Below are 6,126 nucleotides of genomic sequence, written 5' to 3' on the forward strand. Positions count from 1 at the left end.
TATAGGCGGATCCATGCAGGGGGCCGAGGGGGGCCGAGGGGCTCGCCCCCTCCCTTTTGGCGGAGCAAAAAAAAAAGGAGAAAGAATAAGAAAGAAGGGAAAAGAGCAGAAAATGAAGAAGAGGAAAAAAGAGCCGACGAGTGAATAAAATAAGGTTAGGGGAAGACTTGGAAAATAATTTTTTTAAATCTTTCATAAAGATTTCACTCGCGCTTCGCGCTGACATTGCATGTTCGGTGAAATACACATATCTTGTTCAATAGGCTGATATGGAGCTTAAAACATCAAGTTTTGAAGTATACAAAACATATTTCAGCTCGGATCATGCATCGAGCTTTATATAGCTATGCCCTCATATAGCCGCGGCTATTTTGTTTGATTTATCAATTTTCTACAAATATGAAGGCGGGGTTGTTGCTTTTTTTCATGTTAGAACTATATGATTCATAATCTTGTAGAAACTAACTACCTTGCCTGAAAATTTAATTCTTGGGAAACATTTTTTTTTTACCTATAACATTATTCTACCCCCACACTGAAAGTCACTACACCGTTGAAAAAAAAGATGAGCCACCTTTTGGGGTAAGTCGAGCCACAAAAACTATGTACAAAAGTTATGGAACAAGAACCAGCATGACATTTTTTTTTTATTTAAAGTCGAAATTCACTTGCTAATTCTCTATAAATACTAACATCCGCTGAAGGTAAAACCCAGGCGCGGATCCATGGGGGGGCCGAGGGGGCCTTGCCCCCCCCCCCCCTTCGGCTAAAAAAAAGAAGAGAGGGAAAGAAAGAAAGAGAAAAAAGAGGGGAAGAGGGGAAAGAAAAGAAGAAAAAGAAGAAATGAAGAGGGGGAAGAAGGGAAGAAGGGAAGAAAAAAGAGAGAGGAAAAGGGGGAAAGAAAAGAGGAAAGGAGAGAGGGAGAGGGGGAAAGGAAAAGGAAAAAAAAGAGAGAGGAAGAAGGAGGAAAAAAGAGAAGAGAGAGAAAGGGGAAAAGAAGAGGGGAAAAGAGAGAGGAAGAGGGGGAAGGAAGAAGAGGAGAAAAAAGAGAGAGGAAAGGGGGAAAGAAAAGAAGAAAAAGGGAAGAGGGGGAAGGAAGGGAAGGAAAAGGGGAAAGAAAGAGAAGGAAAAAGAGAGGGAAAGGAAAAGGAGAAAAAAAAGAGAGAGGGGAAGAGTGGAAAGGAAGAGAAGAAAAAGAGAGAGTGGAAAAAGAGGAGAGAAAAGGAGAAAAAAGAGGAAGAGAAGAAAAGGGAGGGGGAAGGAGAGGGGGAAGAAAAAAGAGGAAGAGGGGAAAAGAAAAGGAGAGAGAGGAAGAGGGAGGAAAGAAGAAAAGAAAAAAGAGAGGGGAAAGGAAAGAAGAAAAAAGAAGAGGGGAAAGAAAAGAAGGAAAAAAAGGAGAAGAAGGGGGGAAAGAAAGAGAAAAAAGAGGAAGAGGCGGAAGGAAGAGAAGAAAAAGGGAGGGGGAGGGGGAAGAAAAAAGAGGAAGCGGGGAAAGAAGAGGGGGAAGAGAGAGGAAGAGGGGAAAGGAAAAGGAGAGAGAGGAAAAGGGAAGAAAGAAGAGAAAAAAAGAGAGAGAAGGGGGAAGAAAAGGGGAAAGGAAGAGAAGAAAGGGGAGGGGGAGAGGGGGAAGAAAAAAGAGGAAGAGGGGAAAGAAAAGGAGAGAGGAAGAGGGAGGAAAGAAGAGAAAAAAAAGAGAGAGAAAGGGGGGAAAGAAAAGAAGAAAAGGGGAGAGGAAGAGGGGAAGAGGGGAAGGACGAAAAGAAAAAAGAGGAAGAGGAGGAAAGAAAATGATGTTCGAACCAAAAGGGCGCCGAAATGATGTTCGAATGAATGTCAAAATGATGTTCGAACTGGGGGCGCCAGATTGATACTCGAACTAGGGTGGCTCAGAATTGATGTTGGAACTAGGGGGCGCCAAATTGATACTCGAACTATGGGGCGCCAAAATAATTGATGTTGGACCTACATGTAGTGGCGCCGAATTGATATTCGATCTAGGAGGGCGCCAAAATGATGTTCGAAGGGATGTTAAAATGATGTTCGAACTGGGGGCGCCAAATTGATACTCGAACTAGGGGGGAGGGGGCGAATCTTTGTTCGAGCTAGGGGGGCGCCAAACTGATACTCGAACTAGGGGGGCTCAGAATTGATGTTGGAACTAGGGGGCGCCAAATTGATACTCGAACTATGGGGCGCCAAATGATGTTGGACCTACATGTAGGGGCGCCGAATTGATATTCGATCTAGGAGGGCGCCAAAATGATGTTCGAAGGGATGTTAAAATGATGTTCGAACTGGGGGCGCCAAATTGATACTCAAACTAGGGGCGCGCCGAATTGATGTTCGAACTAGGGGGGCGCCAAATTGATACTCGAGCTAGGGGCGAAATGATTTTCGAACTAGGGAAGCCAAATTCAGTTCGAAGGCATGCCGAAATGATGTTCGAACTGGGGGTCGAATTGATGTTCGAACGGGGGGGGCGAATTGATGATCGACCTACATGTAGGGGCGCCGAATTGATACTCGAACTAGGGGGGGGGGCGCCGAATCGATGTTCGAACTAGGGGCACCACATTGATGTTTGAACTAGGGGGCGCCGAATTGATATTCGAACTAGGGGCGCCAATTTGATGTTTGAACCGGGGGCGCCAAATTGATACTCGAACTAGGGGGAGGGGGCGAATCGATGTTCGAGCTAGGGGGGCGCCAAACTGATACTCAAACTAGGGGGCGCCAAATTGCTATTCGAACTTGGGGCGCCAAATTGATGTTCGAACGAGGGGGGCGCCAAATCGATGTTAGAACTAGGCGGCGCCAAAATGACGTTCGAACTAGGGGAGCGCTAAAAAAAGGAAAGAAAAAGAAAAAAAAGACGAAGAGAAAAAGGAAAAACTTTTAGAATAGGAATGATACCTTAAAAGAGTCCTTCTTAAGTCAGTATATAAAAAAATTGAGCTCGCGCTATGCGCTCGCATCACTGTTTAGTTATATACGCATCCCGACCTCACAGTTTTTTTTATGCGAACGAGAAGCACAAGCTGAAAATATTTTATATTCTAATCTAACAACTGAAAATTTCCTTTTTATTTCATCATTAAAAAAGTTTTCAGCTAGCGCTTCGCGCTCGCATTCATTTCTTAAAGGACAAGTCCACCCTCCAAAAAAAATGTTGATTTGAATAAATAGAGAAAAATCAAACAAGCATTATGCTGAAAATTTCATCAAAATCGGATGTAAAATAAGAAAATTATGACATTTTAAAATTCTGCTTATTTTTCACAAAACAGTGATATGCACAACTCAGTGACATGCAAATGAGACAGTCGATAATGTCCCTCACTCACTAATTCCTTTGTTTTTTATTGTTAGAATTATACAATATTTCATTTTTTACAGATCTCAATATGAACCAACTTGATTGAACCATTTAGTATTAAACAATGCTAATTGCCTATGTTCAGGGAGGAATTAATCGTTGTTTCACACGACAACGGAGAAAAATGGAATATTTCATATTTCATATACTAAAATACAAAAAGAAGTAGTGAGTGAGTGATGTCATCAGTCTCCTCATTTGCATACCGACAAGGATGTGAATATAACTGGTTTGTGAAATTAAGCGAAACTTTAAAATGTTGTTGGCCTACCTATTATCTTTGTGTATTTCCTATAAGATTCTCAAAATATTCCTTTTCAGGTGTCTCGATTGTCAAAAATGAAGGCCTATGAGCTAGCGCTATGCGCTCGCATTTTTATTGGTGATTTCTGTATACCTATACAGTGGCGTAACTACCAGTGGGCATTGGGGGAACGTCCCCCCCAAAAAAGAAATTATTGTTTATTATAATGTTATATTATATCATAATTATTTTACATAAGAAGCATTTTTTTCATGACTTTATGAAACAGTTTGCTCAGGGCCTATGTCTTCATTGTTCCTGGTGCTCGCATAGACTGTTTAACGAGATGTATAATCCTGTTGTACTAAAACCTCCCGTTTTCAAATCAATATACACCAAATATATTTCCTCGCATTTCGAGTTAATAATGTTTTATGTAGTGACATTTGCTTCTTTTTCATGACTACTTAAAGTGATTGCCCAATTTTAAGGTCTTAATATAAAACATTTCCTGTCCGTGCTAACGTTCACATTAGTTGATTGGTGAGATGTCTGCTCTTCATGAATTCCTAAAATCAGTTCTTAAAATGTCAATTTTTCTGATCTGAATATCAAATTTTTTTAGCTCGCGCTTCGCGCTCGCATCATTTGGTTGGTGAAATACGTAAGGACTTAGTGAATTCCTACAAACAAGCCTTAGAATGCCCCTCTTCAGGTGTGAATTTCATAAATTTTTAGCTCGCGCTTCGCGCTCGCAGTATTTGATTAGTGAGATGCGTATGATAATCATGATTACTATGACTACAAAAAGTGCTTCATATGTTTAGATGTAATTCTAACAAAATCAGCAGAGGATGCCACTATCATCAGATGACTATGCTGAGATATTTATACTCTTAATGGATACCTAAAATATAGTCCTTAAAATGTCCCTGTTTGGGGTCAATATATACAAAAATTTCAGCTCGCGCTTCGCGCTCGCATTGTTTGTTTAGCGAGACAGGTACGTATCACGATTACAAACAATTTGCTTATAATGTCTCTTTTTGGTCTGAATATCAAAAATTTTCAGCTCGCGCTTCGCGCTCGCATTATTTAATCAGTGAGATACTTATCCGTTTAATGGCATTGCATGTCCTTAAAATTTCTCTTTTAGGTCAGCATACCTGGCAACTGAGCGCGCTCTCTAAGTGACACCAAATTTGTGGCGGTGCCCCCCCCCCCAATGCCGTGACCCACGGTACGTCACTGTACCTATATATTATATAACAAACTACTTGAATTCCCCCCATTTAAAAATTTCGGATCGCGATTTGCGCTCGCATTATTTGCTATAAATGTATCAACCCATGAATGCTGTTCATGATTACAAAAAATATAAATTATCCAGTTTTTTCAGTCCTCATGCACTGTCAACATATTTCACGCACTCATTAGGCTTATTAGATTAATAAATGAAGAGCTCACTTGCAAAAGGGGTTGATTTTTATGTCTCAATGTATAGATTTTTAGTAGCTCTATGAGATGATACCAAAGAAAAGTTGAAATTCCTATCAAAAAGTGAACTAACATGGCAAAGAAAAGCCACTTTTTTTTCAAAAGGGGTTAGGTCCATTTCAGTTTAGTTGCAAAAGGGGTTAGGTCCAAACATAATTTTTTTGGAAAAGGATATCATAAAATATATGAAGACAGGTAGATTTCTTTTATAGCCAATTTCATGTTCTCATGGAAGGGTATCATGAAAATTAAGTTTCGCATAAGAATATTGCAATATGGGAGAATTAAAAAAATTGATTTTCTTGGAGTGGACCTAACCCCTTTTGCAACAAAACTCTTCTGAAGAACTCATTTGTCAAAATGGGTTAGGTCCATTTTTCATAAATTTAATTGTTTTCTGTCTCTAAACCTCTAAATCTTTAGTCACTCTGATGATACGAAAGAAAATTTGAAATTCAAATGAAAACGTAAATGAAAGTGGCAAAGAAAAAATCACTTTTTTAATCAAAAGAGATTGGATTCATTTCAGTTTAGTTGCAAAAGGGGTTAGGTCCACAATTATATTTTTTTAAAGATATATAGAAAAAAATTGAAGACAGGTAGATTTCTTTTATACCCAATTTTATGTTCACATGATAGGGTAGTACATCATGACAATTTAGTTTCTCATAAGACTATTGCAATAAGTGAGAATAAAAAACATGGTTTTTCTCGGAATGGTCCAAAGTGGACCTAACCCCTTTTGCAACTAAACTCTTCAAATATGAAATAAAAATTTTAATGAATTCATAACTAAATTGTCCCTTTTTCAGAAAAAAATATCGACACGTTTTAGGAAGAGGAATAGAAGATAGGCATCATTTTTATATGACAAAATGTCCTTAGGCCTAAAATGTCTCGATCCTAGTTTAAAATAATGATAAAATATCAGCTCGCGCTTCGCGCTCGAATCATTTATCAAGTACTTTCCACATCCACTTCACAATTCCCCTATATACACAGTGCTTTA

The sequence above is a fragment of the Lytechinus pictus genome, unplaced genomic scaffold (genome assembly GCF_037042905.1).
Source record: "Lytechinus pictus isolate F3 Inbred unplaced genomic scaffold, Lp3.0 scaffold_25, whole genome shotgun sequence".
NCBI classification, from domain to species: domain Eukaryota; kingdom Metazoa; phylum Echinodermata; class Echinoidea; order Temnopleuroida; family Toxopneustidae; genus Lytechinus; species Lytechinus pictus.